The sequence below is a fragment of the Artibeus jamaicensis genome, unplaced genomic scaffold, assembly GCF_021234435.1.
Source record: "Artibeus jamaicensis isolate MK-2021 breed Jamaican fruit bat unplaced genomic scaffold, CSHL_Jam_final contig_465, whole genome shotgun sequence".
Taxonomy (NCBI): Eukaryota; Metazoa; Chordata; class Mammalia; order Chiroptera; family Phyllostomidae; genus Artibeus; species Artibeus jamaicensis.
Genome location: NW_026521843.1, coordinates 19,268,050 through 19,284,880, shown reverse-complemented (window position 1 = coordinate 19,284,880; position 16,831 = coordinate 19,268,050). Strand labels below are relative to the sequence as shown.

The 16,831-nt window shown below is 41.7% G+C and overlaps 1 protein-coding gene across 13 annotated transcripts in view; it reads right to left on the bottom strand.

Moving 5' to 3' along the window:
- The window catches only part of RASGRP3 (RAS guanyl releasing protein 3), a 109,667-nt gene that overhangs the window by 68,613 nt on the left and 24,223 nt on the right, over positions 1–16,831 (bottom strand). For 3 of the 13 annotated variants that reach the window (XM_053666979.1, XM_053666981.1, XM_053666978.1), the window contains exon 1: positions 6,451–6,787. The exons of the other annotated variants lie outside the window; for them this stretch is intronic. The gene's annotated coding sequence lies outside the window, so the exon portion shown is untranslated. Of the gene's footprint in view, positions 1–6,450; positions 6,788–16,831 lie in introns of those variants that run through there. 13 annotated transcript variants of the gene reach the window in all.

The window sequence follows — 16,831 nt, the reverse complement described above, 5'->3', positions numbered from 1 at the left end:
AGACAAGAAATCTCAAATGCCACCACGTAGACCAAGCACTGTCCTTGCCATAAAAAAATAATGATTTCTAAAACATCCTGTCAACCCATGTGATTTTGAATAGCAGGCATTCCCTACATAAATGAAATACTGTCTACTTTTAAAAAGCAGAACTGAAGTAGAGCAGAATCCAAAGTCAGTCAACTTGAACTTATGATATGAGTTTTTCAGAACCAAATATGGAAATTATACTCAGTTCTTGTATTTTAAAGCCATTTTAAATTCTTAAGTAGTTTCTGTACTCCAGAAATCTATAGTAACCTGTGCTCTGAAAACATTCCTCCTAGACAATCACACAGCAAGATGTTAAAGTGTGGCTGGGAAAGGCCATTTTCTGTTCTTTCTAGATCCTTGATTCCAGGTCTAAAGAGGCTTGGAAAACCCGGTCAGTTTCCCAAAATTCCTAATGCTATCTTCCCAAAGTGAAGTTCCATAGAAGACTCAAACCTCCTCCAAAGCCCCCAAAACAACCCCTCAGCCCATTATTAATTGTTGGATGAAAGGAAAAATATTACTTTCTCAAAAAAAATAGAGGAGAGACTCAACAGTTTCTTCCCTTTCCTTTTCCCTTCCTTCCCTCCTTCCTTCTTTTCTTTCCTTCTGTCTAATATGCAGTCTGATTCCACAGCAGAGTCACAGCCTCTTTGCCTGACTCCTGTAGGCCATTGTCTTCCTTTTAGCTAGTTCGTCAGTTGCTAAGGTCTCCACCACAGAATAGATGCCTCAGAGGGAAGATGAAGACAATTAAATCACATGTTCAAATGCAACTACTTGTCTGCAGCTTTTGAATTAAGCAGCAGCTAAGTAGTTACTAAAGGGAACTTCTGGAACTCACCATTCACTTAACTTTTTTTCATGCGCTTTTCCGCCATGACCACCTCTCTGTCAAAGACTGTCCCTAGAACATGTTCAAAGAGGAAACGCTGAGTACACTTATAAGCAAATTCATGCCATAATGATCCACGCAGGAGTCTTGGAATATTTCGTGGGGTAGGGATAGCTCCACCTAAACCAACACTAAGTTAAGTATATAGTTAAGGCAGCAGATGAGAAATAGAGAAGCCTTCAGAAAAAAAAATCTGATCACATAGCAACTTCAAAGATGTCAGGGTATCTGCAGCTACCTAAATCATTCACATATTTCGTTCAATTCTCCATTTACATTAGAGGTACCACAGCTTGTAAGACTTCAAATTCTATAGGCTATTATCTGAGAAAGTAAGCCTTGAACCTACCGTCTCATTTTTTCTTTTTCAAAATTTTCTTTCCCCTTTTGTCCTCTTGAAAGGTATAGATTATTACAGTAGTCACTAAAGAAAAATACTCTTTGAGTTGGTTCATCAATTACATATTTTTCAGGATGTTTTAAATCCAGTGAAGGCTACCTTTCTCACTCATACTCCAAAAAAGCACTTCAGAAAGGCCTACTGTAATAGCCACTACCTCCACAAAGCTGTTCATCCTCGCCCGTCCCTGAGCTTGTAAGCCCCAGTCGGGATAATGCGCAGCTGCACTGTAAAATCATCGGCATCACACGCTGTCATTTTTATGACCTTGCCAACATACTGATAATGCTTTTATACAATGAACCAGATTGCCATAACAGACAGATGACCAGTAGTAAACACGTTCAATTATTCTAGCAAGTTGAACCCCTCTTGGCTGTGGGCAGATGACTCTGCAGAGGGAGAGGGTTGAGTGGACACTTTTTCCAGTGGGTGGAGTACACTATTTTCCATGGGCATATGGTACTGTAACCAGGCAGAACCTCCAAGGATGCTGATGGCTTGTTTTGTTGGGTAAGAGGAGCGCTGGGCATCTGACTGCAGTTCTGCATCTAGAAAGCGAACAGATTTTTTTTCTAAAGCTGAATATTACATTATGCCATAGCTGGTATGACTCCCACTTAATCACACTGGATCTGCAGGGGAAGAATAGGACCATCAAGTTCCTTTAAAAATATTACCCTAAACAAACACTATTGTGACTGTAACTAAGCCAACCTTGTTCCTGAAGCCAAGTATCCATAAGCTTGGAAATACCATGACTGCATGCAGGAAATGGCATATCATGAAAACAGTCATCCATTTAGCTTCTGTTCACCAGAGATAATACAAACTACAGCACTTGTGATCACAAAGGACAAGTTCATAGTATCATTCAGAGTCAGAAGACTGGAGACCTAGCAGAGCTCTGCCGGTTACTGGTTCTGTGACCATGGCCAACTCATTTTCTCTCATTCTCAGTTTTCTCACTATAGACACTAGTGATGATGGCCTCTTTCTTTCACAGAATTGTAACAATGTGCAAAAAAAGCCTTACAGCCAAAAACTCCCATATAAATGTAGGAATTTGGCCAAAACCAAAGATGGGCTCAAAGAAGACCAAAGCACAGCAAACCTACACACCACAGACTCCAGAGATGCTGCTCCAATCCTTTAATACAGCAAATGAAACCAGCCTTTCGAATCCACAGAACAACGGAAATGTGCCCAGCTATACAACTCTGAGAACTGTAAATGAGCGATTCACATGAAGGGAAAGAGGGACCCAGGGGAGTCAACTCTCTGGGAGCAGGTTCTTTGGAAGACACAGTCAGGCAAAACACAGAAACAGAACAAGCCCTGCATCATTAGATTTGTTTCCTTATCCCAAAATCTCCAGGGAAATCAGCACAATTTTGCTTCAAACTAGCTCTGAAGTATGGCTTTGGACTCCTCTGTGATTTCAAGTTCATCTTATATATGTCCGTATAATACCCACTGGACTACACCAATTATTATGGAAATAAGCACAACCAAGCAAGAATTAGAGGTAATTTCCAGTGGTTTTGGTTCAGCAGGCAGGAAACATCAGGCAGGAAAGAAGCGGGTTAAAAATTCCCTTTTCTTGCTATCACTAGATTAATCTTCAAAATGTGTCATCTTGTCATAACAGCCTTGAAAAAGCATTGGTAACTTTCTCAAAGACATCCATAAATGGCCTACTTACTTAATTTTCCTCCTGATTAACCCAAGGTCCCTTCTGTTACTTATGAATTACTCCCAGCTCTTTCTCAGCACCAGCCCCAATTTGGACATCTAACCACTTGGAGCAACCTGGAGAGCCCATGTTAAATCTTTTGAAGGATTCCAGAAGCAGGATTCCCCAAGGGCCCTGCATCTGTCTGGCTGATGACCCAGAAAAGCCTCGGGTTCGTGGTTCACAAGTCAGAGGGCGGTCTTTAGCCATGCAGCAGGTAGAGGGGTGAAGCCTGCCACCGGGAAGGCAGGTGCGGGCCGCACCCAGTCAGCAGAGAACAGCACCCTCTCCTCCCTCCCCCGCCACAGCCAGTCCCCTGGCCTGCAACCTTCCCTGTCAGCTCAGAGCAAACCAAAGGAGCAAACAGAGGGAAGGACTGTGTTACTTCTGTTCATAAACCACCACCACCCCTGTGGACAGCCAACCTTCCAGGCTGAGTTACAAGAACCAGGTCTGGTAATAGTTTTATCATCACTAAGCAGGCTGTTTGGGGTGGGGCCTGGGTGGAGTGGCTGTCCTCCAAAGGGAAGGAGTGACAGGAAACACCGAGGAAAGGGCCAGGAGGGGCAGTGACAGCGGTGCGTTCCAGGGTAATGACAAAACTCCAGGTCAGTGCTCTCCCCAACAAGAGAGCTGTCCCAGAACTGCCATTAAAGACAAAACACAGTGCCTGTCGCAGACCCGCGTACAGCTTGGGCTTCGACTGTCACCAGGGGAAACCTCACCCTTCCTGCCATGGAGAGTTCAAAAGGGCCCTGGCGCATTGTGTGTCTATTACACCGTGCTGAAATAGTCTCATTTGCATTTCATGAGCTTTTACATTTAAATATGGGACATTAGCATACGCGTTCTACTTTTAGTTTCTAATGTGTACAGGTTCTGGAGTCTGACTGAGGGGCCACCTTCGCCTGTGCCAAATATAGCGGCGGGGGGCAGGGGGCAAAGGGCCTCTGAGCTCCAGTTTCTCCCACAATAACACTGGAAGAACATTACACAGCACACACACACAGGACAACTATACAAAAATAAGCACACTTGGTCAGCGTGGCATCTGGCACGGTCAGGGTACAATGAATGTGAATGAAAATTCGTAGTGTTAATATTATGATGGTAAAAGTAGCCCAAGCCTTGAGCTCACCTTCCTGGCTCTGCCACTAACTGGCCCTGTGACCCGGAGGAATCTGATACAATTTCCTCATCTTTATAAGAAGGCGTTAAATTGTACATTCTATAATTTCTACCCAGACCTACACAAGTTGTTGACTCGACATACTATCTCCATGTAAAATAATTATTTTCATTAGTCTGTGATTAATATTTTGAAAATCAATGGATCATTGGGGTTTTCAAAGGAATCTGCAGGCTTTCAAAAATTCAGCACTCAAATAATTCAAAGGCTATTCTGCCATTTAGACCCCCATTTTATTTGTGGGTAGCTCTATTATTCCAAATACACCATTTCGCCAGAAAGTTCTTTTCCACCATGAGCCTGTGGAAAAGGTAGAAGTGAACCAGAAGCGCACTCCCGGCAGGAGGGCCCAGGGGGCAGCGGGTGCCGTGCAGTCAGGCAGGGACAGGGACGTCTCTGGGCCACATGGCCACACGGCCACATGGCCACAGGCTGACCCAGTGACCTCACACCAACAGCTTGAAGAGGAACAAAGAAGTGGAAAATACTTCTTCTTATTGCATACGCTTGGTTTTGTGAATTCTTCTACATTTTAAGGAAGAGACAGAAGGGAATTTCCCAATGTCAGACAGCCATTTTTCCAGACAGAGTATCTGAAAACACTTCCCTGATCTTTGGCTGACGTGGGACTCAAGACCAACTGCGTTGGGACAACCTGTGGCAGAAGCAGCACACTCCGGGGGTTTTTCAATCCCTTCTTCCCCTACAACAAGGGGAGGTGGTGGTGGGGGAAAAGTAGTCCTTCCTCCCCGCAGGAGACAGAAATGGTAAGAAAATTGTACCACCTGAGCATGTTGGACAGGCCATCAGTCTCCTGGGGAAACACTTCAGGGGCCCTGGGCTTGTCACAAGCCAAATAATTACATAGTAAGAATTCATTTTTTCCCAGATTTTATTTATTTAGCTTTAGATAAACGGAAGGGAGGGAGAAAGAGAAGAGAAACATCAATGTGTGGTTGCCTCTGGCACGCCCCCATCTGGGGACCTGGCTCACAGCCCAGGCATGTGCCCTGATGGAAATTGAACCCTCAACCCTCTGGTTCGCAGGCCAGCACTCAATCCACAGAGCCACAGCAGCCAGGGTAGTGAGAATTCATCTTAAAACAACCACGCTCTGGCCCCCTCCTCAATATCGAGGTGATCCAGAAAAAGGAACTTGTTGGGTTATCTTCCCACAACAGTCTGATTCCGGAGGCCCATCACTGCCAGAGGTTTACATCACCATCAGTTCAGGATTCTGCCCTCCCCCCTTTTCCTTCTCCTTTCTTTTTAAGCATTCTCTCTGTCATGGCCGCAACAGGACAGAAGTCCCCAAACGGCAGCTCTGTTCCAGGTTGGGGCCTGCTCTGCTGCTCCCCCTAAAAGCGTTGCCCAGTGAACTGGAGAAAGAACAGGTCCTCTCAGTTATTTGGGTGCTGGGCCCCCCGAAGTTGATCATCAGCTTTGGGCAACACTTTCATAATTCAGGGTGAAAACAAGGAATCGAGACTCCGAGTATCATAAAAACACCCACTTTCCCTTATCTGAAATAAGGACTACCAGAGGCAATACAAAATTTTAGCATTAAAGTAAGGAAGGTGAATTAACTTGCCAAAGAAAAGAGCTATAAATCGTATCTTTTGATGAGTTAGAAAGCACCCATGAAATCTAAATATGATTTCTAATCGAAATCTACATATTATCTTGTTAGTTTTCTGTACTGCAGATTGTTACACATAGTTAAATGAGAGCGTCTTCAAAAGTGACTAGGAATGGTCAAGTCAGCCATATAATTAACTCACAAGTTATTTCTCAAAATTTTTTTCAAGTTTCATTGGTAAAAACTTATTAAAATCAAATCAAATGTCAACTCACTTCTATAGCTTCTCTCATTCATGACCTGAATCTCGGCTTTGAACCCGAACACCACAGACCATTGAAATCCTGGACACCAGGAAATAAACTTGCTGTTTTCTAGATAGGAGTCAGGAAAGATGCCCCCTCTCATCCTTAAAATTAGAAAACAACATTGAAAATAACAGGTTCTTTTTTTAAGAAAATGGAAATGCCTATTAATCACCAGTGCAAACAAAATACCTCCCTTAGTGCCAGAGGGAAACAAAAATCAAAATGAAAGATTGTTGGTGGTTTGCAGGGCGTGCACACACACACACACACACACACACACATACACGCACTCGCGAAGCTCTCCCGTTACTTACTGTGTTGTCATCACGGTGCACCCTGCCTGCCCAGATGCCAAGTGCCAGCCAGCCTCAAGCAGCTGTTTCCTTCAAGCTGGGGCTCTGCGTCTTAACCAGTCACATGCGTCTCCTGATAAATAGTGCCGCCGTGCCAGGAGGTCAGAAACTGAAGATCATTATTCTTCTAATTCACAAACCTTCTCTTAACCCCTGAGCTGGCTCAGCCCTTTCGTTTAGCATGCAGAGTGGTACATTCCACAGTGTGTTTTCTTTTAGCTTCCACCCCCAAACAGCTGATAAGTCACACTGGAGGGCAAGTGGAAAGCTAATGCGTTTGTGGGGCGGGGTAGGGGTTGGCGCGGGGAGCCTGGCAGTCCCTATGCTCTCTCATCTCACTCAGGTTTTCCCTGGGGCAGCAAGGAGGAACCACCGCCTGACCCAGCAGGTGGAAGCTGACCTCTCATCCCGGTGCCCTCAGAAACACCAATCTGCGACTCCGTCCAGGTCTCTTTTTCTCAGCATCCCAGGCTCCGGTATGTTGGACAAGCCGCAAGACTGAGTGGCCTGTTCTGAAGAAGGCAGACTAACAGTTTAAGAATGCTTAGGTTTACAAGCAAATGACCCATGGACATGAACAACAGGGTGGGGATTGACCGTGGGAGTGAGGTGGGGGGCCAGGGGAGAACAATGGAGGGAAATTGGGACAACTGTAATAGAACAGTAATAAAAAAAAATGTGTGAGAAGTTAATGCTGGTTTAACTGAAGAGCTAATAGAAGTGATTTCAGGTCATTTAAAACCAACTTCTGCATCACTATTGTTGGATTGTGCCAACATTTGGGGGTACAGCAGAGCTGTTGAGATGATCCCCTGAGGCACGAGAGTGAAGCTGACAAAGCCCTTTACAGGGTGCTGCTGCCCCCTTTGTTGTGCTAGGACGTTCCTTGGATCCGCCTGCTGCTTCCCCAGGGGCTCAGGAGGTGGCGGACCACCCTGGGTGGTTTGTTGAATTCGTACTTCCCACCCACGCTGATTTTTTCCCTCTCTAAGGAAGACCCTTAAACTCTCTGGCTTTGGGCAGTATTTGACCTTGTGTGGTATCTGACTTCTTGGTATAGTAACCATGACACTTTCCAAAATCGGTGCCCAAGCAGGGTAGAGTGCAGACATGAGAGTCAGCTCACTTGGCAGTGTGAACATCTGAACAGTTTTAAAAGGTTAAAATGCCCCAGGGGATTTCTGAACCATGATGAACCTGTCAAACTGTCAACCTTGATTTTTAATAAGTGAGATCTTACTCAATAAAGAAGCCTGTGGGGGCATTTTTTCAAAGCTGGGTTTTATCCTATAGTTATTTACAGTGTTTATCAAACCAGAAGTTTTTTTCCAAAATTACAGAAAAAGACCCCCAAAACTCCATCAAGCCTTTCTTTCAGGGACTAATTTGTTAACAACACATGAGAGCCTAGTGTGCAAATGGAAAATTTTTTTGCAAGCTTCAAAATATATTCCTTTTTAAGGGTTCAAAGTTAGTAACAGGAATAAACTACGGATATTAAAATATAACGTGTTGAAATACACATTGCCATCAACATTTCTCTTCATGTGCTGATGTGACCAATCATTCAGAAACAGAAAAGGAGGCCTATAAAGATTTAAAATATTATCTTGATTTATATATACTTTGCGTTTATGGTAACAGAAACTTCTGTGAATTTATGGCATCCATGCATCATTTTATTTGCCGCTGACTGTGTTAATTATGCTCACAATCCATTTCATACCATCTGGCGAAAGAGAGACTTCTTGAAATCCTTTGACAACCCACAGGAATAACGGCCTCAGGATGAGGAAACATATAGTCTCTCATTCTATTGGCTGAGAGGGGGGGATGGATCCTGACCTCACCTAGGGAGCCAACTCTCAACATAGACCAAGACCATGGACCCTTCCAACAGGTCGAAGAAGACTGGTGAAAGCTGGACAAGGACACCCTCTTCCAGCATTGCAGAATAATCAATCCCACCTCTCCGCCCAGACTGCCTACAGGTACCAATCATTTCCTTCGACTCAAAAAGAGGGTCTCTCAGACCCTGGCTAGTGTAGCTCAGTGGATTGAGCATGGGCCTGTGAACCAGAGGATCATGGTCCCATTCCCAGTCAGGGCACACGCCGGGGTTGCAGGCCAGTTCCCAGCAGGGGACACACGAGAGGCAACCATACATTGATATTTCTCTCCCTCTCTCCTGCCCTTCCCCTCTAAAGATAAATAAATAAAACCTTTTAAAATAAATAAATAAACTACAAAAAGAGGCGCTCTCCCCCTGCCAGAAGCCCTCATCCCTGGACTTGAGTCTCCCCCTGCGCCTCCCACCTGCTCAGGATCCCGCCTCCAACAACGCCTTCCCTCCCTGTCTGCTTATGCTCTTTAGTACCTAATCATGCTCCCGTTGCTTTTATGTCCTAAAAGCATTGCCCCTTTGCTCCTGTAATTACTGCCCGAACCCACTCATTCCCTTCACATCTCAGCTCCTGGAGAAACTTGTCTCCATTGTCTCTCATCCCAGTTAAGCCCCAGCTTGCTGATGGTCTGGCCTCTTCTTCCCACTTCACTAAAACCCCAAATCACCAAAGACCAAGGTTTTCAGACACTTTTTGGCCTTTCTCCTCCTTGTCCTCTTGGCTGCATTAGACCCATCTCGCCAAGCAGTTTTTAAATATTCTCTTGTGGCTTCTTAAAATGTTACTCCTACCCTGGCTGGTGGAGCTCAGTGGATTGAGTGCCAGCCTGCGAACCAAAGGGTTGCTGATTCGATTCCCAGACAGGACACATGCCTGGGTTGCAGGCCAGGTCTCAGTTATGGATGCACAGGGGCAACCACACATCGTTGTTCTCTCCCTCTGTTTCTCTCTTCCTTTCCTGTCTCTAAAAATAAATAAAATCTTAAAAAAATTTTTTTACTCCTACCTCCTTCAGCTCCCTACGTGGACTTTTCTTTTTCCTCATCTTCTTTTCTTTCCTCTTTTGCCCTTAAATATAAAGGAAGCCACAGACTAACCTCACATATATACACAGTTTACCTTAGAGATGTAAAAACGTCTCAATATTAAGGAATGCATTAGCATAACGACATAAATAAGTCAATTGAAAAAATTTGGATTAGCACAATAGGTAACCTGGAAGTCTTTTGATAAAATTCAATATTAATTTTTAAAAATTAATAAAATGGGGTTAGGAGAATTTTCTTAGCATGCTAAATTTATTTATAGCAAACTGAACACAAAATCAGAAACAAGAAAAGGATGCTAATTGTCACTACCACCATTTAGTGCCATTCTGGTCATTTGAGCCATTGCAACCAGACAAGAAAAAAAAAAAATTAAAGAAAAATTGTGAGAACGTGGGAGACAAAATTATCCAGCTTGTACATGTTACAATCATTTACTAAATAGAATCAACATTTTTAAATATTTTAAATACAGAATAATTAGAAATATAAGTGAAATGAGGCTGCAAAATAAACACACAAAATTCATAGAATTTTCCATATAACAGCCAAAAACTGTTTAAAAACGTAATGGAGAAAATCTCATTCATAATGGCAACACCAAAAACAAAATTTCTAGGAATAACAAAAAAGTGAATAAAATATTTTTTAAATGAATAAAACTTTACTGAGAAAACATTTCAATAAATGGAGAGTTATACAGTTTTCCAGGATTGAAACTCAACAATATAAAGTTGTCATTTCCCCCCTATTTAATTTATAAATATAATTAAATTTTGGTTGAAATCTCAAAGAGATTTTTTAAACAGACCAAGAAAGAAACCCTGAAGTTTATTTGAAAGAATTTAAAAAAACTGAGAATGGCAAAGAAAATTTTAGAAAACGACAAGGTGGGGATTCTAGGTATTAAATGGCCTAAAACCTTCAAAAAGTACAAGTGCAATACTGGTGTCAAAAGAGTCAGAGCATCGGAACAGAACAGAAAGCCCAGAGATATAGATACAGGAACTATATTAAAATGTTTACTTGTTAAATATGGTATTTAAACCCAGTGGGGGAAATGACTTATTCAATAACTGGTTGAATAGTTAATTACTATGAGAAATAAAGATGCAGTTGTACCTCACACTGTAGGCAAAGCAACTGGTAGACTAGAGTTCAATGTGAAAATAAAACCACATGCAAACTTGAAGACAATCATGGTTTTTTAAATAATCTTCCTAATTTTAATCATGAAATTTACTTTAATGATGATCACCAAAGCACAAACCATAAAGGAAAATTTTAAATATTTAAATAAAATGTAAAATGTATATTAAAAGTAACCCCACTATAACCAAAATTGAATCACAAATGACAAAATAAGATTTAAAAATTAAACCTATATGGTAAAGGGTTAAAGTCTTACCATATAAACAGTATTTATGATTAACAACTGGGCAAAAGATATTAAAAGAAATATAATTGACCAGTATACATATGAAAAAGAGTTTGGCATCCTAAAAATAATACCTGTTACACATTAGGATACAATATATTACCTCCAAACTTGACAAAAATAAAAAATTGATAATTCCTGATGTTTCTAGGAGGTTTGGAAAATGGCACCTTTATACTCTGCTAGCAAGAGTATAAATTGGTGCAATATGTCAGGAAGAAAATTTTGTAATATGTTAGCAAAAGCTTTTTAAAATATGTATACCCTTTGGTTCATAAGTTTTTGTTCTAGAAATATACTTAAAGAATATGGTATGGATTTTCACATGTATAAGAATATTTCTCACAGTATTGTTTATACTGTTTAAAAATTAGATACAATATATCTGCCAAAAGTAATAGAATATATTATAATATATTTATAGGAGGTAGCACTTTGCCATCATTATAAAATGTTTGAACTATATTAACATGGAAAGATATTCAACAGAGATTAAGTGAAAAACACAAGTTATAAAAGTTAATTCAGATCTAATGTTCCTAAGAAAATCTGTCAACGCATGTAAAAGTCTGAAACATGTCATATATCAAATGTTTAACAGTGGTTTTCTTTGGGGGTTGGGGCCACATACAGGTGTTTTCCCCTTTTTATGCTCATTTTCTCCGGTCTCTCTGATAAATGGGTATTGGCTATTCAATTTTCGCTGAGATCTTTTCTACGTAAGAAAAGCCCTACAATCACACTTGAGTACTTTCACCATCTATACAAAGAGGAGGAAGACATTGAGGAGAAATGCGATCAAGAAAAAAAGGGCCCCAAGCAGAAAAGCCTGGCCATCCATTAACAAAGCGAGACGCTACCTCCACACTGTCTCAATTTTCTGGTCCTAGGCCCAATATTTGATAGCAAGTCCCCGGAAGTGGTGGAACTATCAGGTTAAAAGGATTCAGGAAGACGGGGGAAGCACGGTCTTTCTTGAGCACCCTGAATTCAGTTTCTCAGAGATGTCCTGATGGGCCTTGGTGCCTATTTGAGGCATCCCCTTCAGTAGAAATTCCCAAATCGTATCTATACATCAAATGCACGCCCAGTCAGATAGCGCACACCTCCTCTGCCTACTGCCGATTGGTCGGTCCATCCACCTTGTTTCTAACTCCAGACAGGCTGCTCCAAGTTGGCGACACGCCACCTGCTGGTCAACATGAGGTACTAACTTCCACATCAGTGTCTTCTTTCGGGGACTTTTTACACACATTACTCTCTTATTTCTCTCATTCAGCAAATTCTTCCTGGTTATCTCTTTCTCAGATACATACGCTTTTTAATTTTTTTCTCCTCTTTCTTCTTTCAACATCTATCTAAGTATCAGAGAGAATTTTCTCTCCTCCTCCTTCCCCTGTCTATCCCCTTGAACCACGTATGAGCCCAAACACCCAGCCCCAAGCACTAGGGACATGCCTGTAGCAAATAGAAAGAAGAAGTTCTGAAATAAGCAGAGAGTAGAGTTTTTCCTTTCTCAAGCCTTCAAACAAAGCATATCGTTGTCAACACCTGAAAAAATATAGTGTCTGTGTTTGATATACATTGCTTTCGGGGATTTACCAAAGTAGGTGACAAAAATCTCTGCTCTCCAAGTTTATAATCTCTGTGAGAGAAAAGTGGAATAGGTCAAAAGCCATGCATAAGGAATAATAATTATTATCTATCATAACAATCAGCATTGATAGATATTAATATTTGTACCTATTAATGTTATTAATAACATAGAATGACCTAGTGCCTGTGCCCGATGCTCATTTAGTTCTATCTCAGTGCTCCAAGGAGACACCATTGTCACCCCCAGGTGACCTTTGTGAGAAGAATGAGCCTGCCCACGACTAGTAAGCACCTTGGAAAGAGAGAGATACAGATGTGGGTCCGAGCCTGCCTGACCCCAAACTCTGCACATTTACCTCCAGAATGATTTAGTAGCTGCAAAAGTTGCCACAGACTACTGGCTCATCCTTGTCTAATTGAACCTGCTTACCCTCAAGTACCACAGCCAAGTCAATGGTACTGCACTGCGGGCTTCAATTATGGGCATGGCAACAGTAGTTTCCTGTTACTGTGCATGGCAAATGTGCGATACTTCAACCGGTGATAGCCTGGTAGACTGAGTGGCATTTGTAACATTGTTCCTGGGGAATGACACCTTCTATGGGTTACACACATGCTGAGTTCCAAATAACTGCTAAGCATATGAGCCTTTGGAACGCAAGCCATTCACAAATTGGAGGCGGGCTGTATAAAGATAAAAAGAATAGATTCGGAAGACAGCCCCTACCAGAGCAGCCTCTGCAGAAGGTGCCTCCTCACCCCAGCTCCCCTCTCCTTTCTTCAGCATCCTGGAGAGACTCCCAAATGTCAGGACGGATCTGTCTGCATTAAAAATAGACTTCTGCCTTTATTTTCCTGTCCTCTAGCTCCTCTCTTTTCTTTCTTCCTTTTTGCAAAACTCATTTACTTTAAAAAACACATTACATAACACAAAACATATTAGTATAATTGCATTAACTTCATGGAGTTCATTTCAATTCACCTTATGGTAGCATTTTTCCTCTACCTAATCAGCTTCTTAGATTAGGCAGGATTTCTCGCAGAAGTTTCATTCGGCAAAACATGAAAAGGAACATTTAGTTTCATGGAGCAAAGCACCTTACTTAGCATAATTACTTACATAATAACTTATTCCCATAATAGTTTTATTTTAGCACCTTGACTTGACAGCAATTTTTATTAATCTGTGAGGATTTCACCCCTATAAATGGTAGACTAGTGGCAACATTAATCTGAATCTAAAACTTCTAAAATGCCGCTGCTATTTCCAGAAGTCTTTTAGTTCTTGAAAAAAGTTGCTCAGGAAAAAAAAAATCCCCAAGACTGTCTCTGGGCATTTTTCTAAGAATCAGTTAGTGTTTAGGAGATAATAGAAGGGCAGTTTTCCTTCCTATTCAAGTTTCTGCATCATCACTGTATCAAAGCTGAAAATACAAAGCTGATTCAGAGATAAATGAGGCAAAAGAAAATATTCAAATGTTTTTTCTGGAAAAGTGGGATAGCAAAATACATGAGGTGGGTGTGGCCAGGTCTTGTAGGACTCATAGGAAAGGCAGAGTTAGAAACTCTAAATCCTCTTATTCCCTTCGTGAATGATAGGCCGCTCCTTCCCTCCCCCCCCCACAGCTGCTTCACTCAGCACTGGCCTTCTGAATCTGCTAAGCAGCCTGGGTTCACACACAGCCCACTGGCCTTGACTGGAAGATGATGCTCGGCATACATTTTTCAGAATGAATGAATGACTGAATGAATTTTTACACCATGGTTGTAGTTAGAAAACAGCCATATTAGTTTGAGACCAAACCCATCTGCTCAAAATTGTGCATAATTCTATATGTTCTCCCTAATCATTCTGCTCTTCATTTTACCATATTATCCAAACCCAGGAAGCTGACTACGAGTCCTATTTTCTCGTCCTTACTGCCAAACTGCTTGCTCAGGTTTTAACCCAAATACTACTGTCTTTAGGTTTTAAATCTGTGAGACCTGAGCTTCTGATCTCATTTCCACATCCTTTATGTATACTTCATTAAACATGGCCATGACTGACTTACACTGTACTTGCTCAGCCTTGTGGCCACAGTCCTGGGATTACTCACACCCCCATGTGTAGAAGGCCACTAGATAAGGTATTCCTTTTTATGAATTCCCAGGAACACAGAGGCAACCGCAAGCAGAGTGGGAACCGGCCTGCGGAATGAGTATCTCACATTCTCGCAACAGGATTTTCTTATTTGCAGATCAGCAGGAGGTAAATGAAGAAATGTTTTTATAAGCACCTTTAAAAAATAGTAGGGAAATTTCCAATTTTTTCATGTTCTAATTAAACAAGAAGTGTTTATTCTCAGGGCTCATCTTTGTGATTGCCATTCTTAGCAAAAGGCCATAGATTGAAGCTATGCTAAAACTCTCAAACTAAGGGCCCAGTGGAGGGGAGAAGAGGCGTCAGAACCGAGAGGTGGGCGCTGTATCCCTTTAGTAAAACCACAGGAAGTCAGAGCCCAACAAAGCTTCTTGGCTGCTGGAGTTAAACACATGTAGTGAGAAATCAGAAGAGGGAGCGTGGGCTAAAACAGCCGAAAAATACCAGCCTAAATGTTGAGGCTTTAATAGGTATTTAAATACCTATAAATAAAATATATATGTTCTACTGATCAGAATAACTACATTATCACCTTGAAGTGTAGTTTTATATCCTGTCACAAAATAAGAAAAGCAGGATTCCTGTGTGTGTGTGTGTGTGTTTACTTCATGAGATATTTAAATTTAAAAAGCAATCATGCTCATTATGGCAAGTCACACAAGGCAGAGATATACATAAAGGGAAAATATGTTAACCCCTCTTTCCCATTCATCCCCATCTTGCTGAGAAAACACACATCGATGAGAAACGTATCTCATATATACATGTACGTATGAGGTTCTATTTTCCCATTTAAAAAAGTAATCTACTACTAGAATTTTTCCCCCTTAACAATATATCACGGTCACATGTATGGGCTCCAAGATGGTAATATAGATGCAAAGTATTTGGTTTAATAGTTGCACGCACTTCCACAGTGTAATGACTTAAGACGCTCCCAGTGTTTTGCCTCCATAAGAGTGTTGCAGTAAACATCTTTGCACACATACCTTTCTTTTCTAGGGCTTTTGTTTCCACAGACTAGAACTTCAGAACCAGAGGTAATAGGATTGCAAAGTTATCTGTGGTACTATACATGCTCAGTTATTTTCCCAGAACTAAACTAAGAGCAACATGAGGGTCAAGGCCTTCCCAAGACTGATAAACATCAACTTGGAGGATCAAGATTATAATATGAGACACACTAAAAAGTCATTTCAGAATGATATCCAACTAGGTGTATTAACCGAATTGTGTTGAATCTCGCTTGCTTTTCATGTAGAATAATAATATTTTCCAAGATCAAAGCATCTTAGAAACTGATTAAAATTTGTCAACTTTGAAGGCCCTGGCTGGTGTAGCTCAGTGGATTGAGGGCGGGCCTGCAAACCAAAGGATCACGGTTCAATCCCCAGCCAAAGGCACATGCCTGGGTTGCAGGCCAGTTCCCAGCAGGGGATGGACAAGAGGCAACCATACACTGATATTTCTCTCCCCCTCTCCTTCCCCTCTAAAGATAAATAAAATCTTTTAAAAAAATTTGTCGACGTTGAAAGTGAGTCTCATTTCCCCCAGCTAATCCTCAGGATAGGGCACACCCCCAAAATTCCACAAACTCTAAAGGCCTTTCCAGTTGTAGAATTAATTGTTGATTAATTTTCTAGTGTATAAGCACATGTGAACCGATGCCATAATGCACAAAATGGTAATATTGCACTAAAGGTATTTTATCATACTCTCTATGCTTGTCATGGTGCCAGTGTGAAGAAGGGTCAGCCACAGCCTCCTTGTTCCCATCCTTCTCCTGGACTGTGGATGTAGTAACCCAAGAGCCCTCTCCTCCTGCAGCTGCCCCAGTGAGGCAGGAATGGGCCCCGCAGTCCAGACCCAGGGATGAAGAGCATCCCATGTGCACAGCCTCGGTCCTCCTGACCGGGGGTGTTTACCCAAAAGCACCTCTTCTAAATGACCCCATCTGGCCACGCTATTTGGTTTGAAACTCTGGAGTGAGAGGCTGGACTACATCTGCCTATACATTTAACAACATGTATATTCCCCATTACCCTTGACTAATAATGCTCAGCCAGCCAACACACTCTGAGACACAAATGACTGAGCTCAGGGTTCTCTGACTTAAGAAAAGAGAAAATAAGTTCTGTTTCAACATAAAGGCAATTTGTTCCCATTATCAAAGCATTCTTTGTTTTATAAAGCCACTCATCACAGGGCTGCGAGA